The sequence below is a fragment of the Pygocentrus nattereri genome, chromosome 28, assembly GCF_015220715.1.
Source record: "Pygocentrus nattereri isolate fPygNat1 chromosome 28, fPygNat1.pri, whole genome shotgun sequence".
Classification (NCBI taxonomy): Eukaryota; Metazoa; Chordata; class Actinopteri; order Characiformes; family Serrasalmidae; genus Pygocentrus; species Pygocentrus nattereri.
Window position 1 is genome coordinate 26,569,805 of NC_051238.1, and position 4,540 is coordinate 26,574,344.

Sequence of the window (4,540 nt, forward strand, 5' to 3'; positions counted from 1 at the left end):
CTATCTTTTAATAATGACTTCTTGTTTTGAGCGATATACTTGCTTTTTTAACAATTACTTTGACAAAATCTCTTGGAAATAAATAATTATTTTGAGATATTAAGTCAATATTCTAAGAAAATAAGTTGTTTTTATCAATTCTAAGTCAATATTTTAAGACAATAGTTAACATTTTTGAGATGTTACCTCAATATTTTGAGAAAATGAGTGACAAGTTTGAAATAATCAGTTAATATCTCAAGACAGTCATCATTTAAAAAATGCAGTCAATATTTTGAAACAGAAGAGATTCATGTGCTCTGAATTTGTGCCAGTTGTACCTTTCCATGCTTCACCCATAAATGTGTTCTTTCACTGCACCTGTGCAAGGTTGGACAAGGTTTACAGAAGATTGACCAAACACTGGTTATTTTATTATTACATTTATATTAAACTAGCAATCTTTGTTTAGAGTTAAGATGCTGTGCTGTAGAGATGGACTGGCTGTGGATGCGGGTGCAGCATGGATAGATCCATATAGTGGCACTGACATACTTAGTATGAGCTGGTTTAGAAGCGTGCTTGAGATTAATGGAAACAGTCGCTCCAAAGATTTATACCATGTCTGCTGCCTAAAAGCTGGTTTCCCACTGAGGCTTCAATTTGCTGTCTGGATAAAGAAACAAGAAGAAGCTGTTTGGTAATTTTGAAAAAAAGCATTTACCGATCTGCTTCCCTGTTTGTTCAGGGTGTCCATGTGTTAAATCACTGAGCTTAGACGAGTCTTGGAGAATTACCTGTCAAATATTTGTTTCTTTTCTCTACTAGACTAATGGAACTGGTGTTACACTGAGCTGTAGGGAGGGTAAATCTGACCGAATTGTCCCTCCGTCGGTCATTGTCATCGTGATGTAATACGACTCAACACTGTTATCTGGATTCACTATGGAATGCTGTGCTTAACTGAAAAAGTCATAATCTGCCCATTTTGTGTACATATTGCACGGTCTGTGGTCAATTATACAAAACCAGGATTTGAAGCTGAATCTCAGCTCTGGAGTGCATGAGGTGAGATGAGGTGAGAAACCAGAAACCTCAGGAGAAGATAAACGGCTTATCTTGAGTCGTTAGCCTCACTCTGGAAATGTTTACATTCCCTGTTTATGTACAAACGGATAGAATAAAACTAATTCCCTCTCCCTGCTTTCTTTCCGAGTATACAATCACCCACATGTCCGGCTGGACACTGAAGGACGACCGACTGCTGAGCCCTCCTGCTTCCCACTTCAGACCAGCTGCCCACGCCCCAGCTGCCACCACCTGCCTTGGACGAGCTGCCCACCCTACACTGATGTTCACATGGACTCCCAGCTATTACTAATACCAATATTACTGCTATTAATATTAGTATTATAATAACTCTGTAGGTAGTCTGACCAGAGGAGGACGGGTCCCCCCTGGTGAGCCTGGTTCCTCCCAAGGTTTCTTCCTCAGCTCTGAGGGAGGTTCTCCTTGCCACTGTTGCCCCTGGCTTGCCCACCGGGGGGTTTCTGTACATTCTTACAGTCCTGTTAAAACTTTGTCTTTTCCGAAATTCTGTAAAGCTGCTTTGTGACAACATCCGTTGTAAAAAGCGCTACAAATAAATTTGATTTGATTGATTTGATTTGTGTGATACATCTTTTGCCTATGTGCACATGTATAAACAGTTGTGTCTTCATGTACTTTAAAGTGTGGCATTGCCAATTAGTCTTATATTGTTGATTGGTATGTATACCTTTTTGTCAGTAGTTGACTTTTAATTGCAGCGTCCTGATTTAAGATCATGTGCTTTAGCTTTAGATGTAGACCTGCTGAAATCCTACAGTGTTGCTTTTAATCTTTTGCCCTGATGAAGGCAGCTGGGTTGAAATGTTGACAATTTGACTTGGCAATTATGTGGCTTATGTGCATTCAGAGGTAGGGCATGTGAGTGCTTCCCCTCGGCTACTGTAACATTATTATGACTTGAGGCGGAATTATTTTCCCATCCAAGAATGTTAAGGTGTTTTTACAGTAGTAGAAAGTTAGTAAAAACCTTTTGAACTAGAACTTCGGAACTGTAATTGTTTATTTTTGTTTTGTTTTGTTTTTTTGGTGCCAACAGGGCCTAATGATATTCAAGTGTTTTCTCTGTCTTGGGGTAATGCTTACAGCTGACGTCAGTGGCTCTAGCAGTACGTGCACTGAGAATGGCATGTTGATGTGTTGATTTCTATTTTTAGTTATTGCTTTGTAAATAGTTTGCTAAACTGACAATACTTGTTAGGAAGCTACTACTAATGTTACTAGTTTATTCCAGGATCTATGGAGCACTAGGCCTCATTCACCTCATTCAATATCTTCCTAAGTTTTTCTTACATTTGTTCTTGAGAAAGGTTCTAAGAAAAGGTCTATTTTTGATTTTTGACATGTTCTTAAACCACAGAATTGTTTGCACCTTTGTGCTTTTGATTGTGTGTATATTCTGTTCTTACCTAAGAACAAATCCCAAAATAAGAAAGTTTGGTGAATGTCAGAATGTTTGAGCAAACCACTCTGTGAAACCTAGAAATTTCTTTCTAAGAATGATTGTTGAATGAATGTATGCTCATATTTTCATGCTCCACAGAGATAGAGATTTAATTTTACATATGATTCTATATAACTAGACGTTTTTGTGTGTAAGTGCAGAAAAGTACACTATGTTATTTCAAATGAGGAGTGTTAAGCTAAGAAAGCAAGACAGTAACAGGGCTGCTGAAACCACACTGGTGAGCGGGCATCTGACCCACTGCTTTTCAAAGTACTGTGGTGAGGACAGGTCAGGACGCACATAAAAATTCCCACATTCCCTAAACTTCATGATGAGCTGACCACAACAAGACAGAATAAAATTCAGCAGCAGACCCAATCAGAATCTTCATTTCAGCTGGGAGATGCTTGCAGACCATTTCAGACCATGGTTGGTGCGGACCTGTCCAACTTTTTCTTTAGTTAAGTTTTGACATGAGACTTCACCCGAATTCAGATCTGCACCAAACAACTGAACTGTACTAATTCACGAGTGGGAATTCAGCATATTTTTTCCAGAGCACTTGTATCCCTGAAAAACATTTGATCAATAAATAAACACCCATGTGTGTAATTTAGTCCACTTTAGCCCTTACAGTCCACCATCTGAACCAAAGAAAAGAGATAAAATATCACAAAAAACAAGCTGTGTTGCAATCTTTAGAAAATAATGTATGAAAACAGCATGATGCTCTTCAGAGATGTTAGCTATGGAATACTGCTATCTGAGGCTGCACCCACTGAAGCTGCATCAAAACAAACACTGACGCTGTCTGTGATCAGGCTCAGTGGTGGGTAGAGGAACCTAAAACAACACTCAGTAAAAGTATTGATACTCAAATAAATTGATTAAATAGAAGTATCTACCCCAGAACAACTTTTTTAAAAGTAGTTTGGAAATCTACTTAAGTACTGAGTACTGCAGAGGAACATCCAGCATGTATCAGCATAGGAACAGTAGATTGTGCAGCTCTGTTTATCTCTTTTAGTTTAGTTTTTGGGTCTAAATTATGAAATTCCAAAGTCAGAGTTGTAACCAATCACAAAGCAGCACAAAAGAGTAAAAAAGATTCCTTCGCTCAATCATTTCTTCACTAATACTTTAGTAGAAGTAAATGTAATATAATTTGAAAATACTCAGGAGAGTAAAAATCCATCAGTGTTTTACTAAAGTACATGTACTTGAGTAAATCTAACTAGTTACTACTTACTTCTGGATATGTTGATAAAGACATGCCATTAGCAGGACATGAAAGGCACTTCTAGTCAGTTGCCTAACTGCGTCACTCAGACAGCTGTTTTTATTTTAAACAATGTTTTGCCCCAGCACTTTTGGAAGTGTGATGCAACCCCAATAGCTAATTAGCCAAATTAGACATTTTAGGCTTGTATGCATAAATTTTCAGAAAAACAATTAAATTGATAATTGTGTTTATTATGATGGTACCAGATGCCCCTAAAGCAGATGGACAATAAACTAGAACCTTACATTCTGCTGATTCCTGTTTAGGTCAGCTTGTCTTTTTGAATGCATGGTTCAAAAAATGCCCCTATAAGTTGCCAAAATGCCATTCTGGTGGTTCTAGCTCAATTTAACCCAAGTATGCAACCTCTGCACCACGTTCCTGACACAGTCTCGGGAGATCAATAAGCTTCATAAGGATTTCAAAGTGTAGACACAATTTATTGATAATCAGTTGTCAACTCACTTTTTACTGTCAACCACATGATCACACAGCAGGCTGTGGAATATCCACTCTATCATTATACCTTATCAGATCACTGCTGTGCTAACATGAGCAGTACATACTACGTGTGGTTTGTGCTTTTGCTGTAAACATCCTGATAGACTAAATAAGCTGCGTTACTCCCACCTCCCTTCAACCGCTGCTCCCTGACAAGCCCCTAATGTCACAGACAGTCTTCTAACAGGGTCGAGCAACCAGAGCCATTGATTTTGTGTCACGGA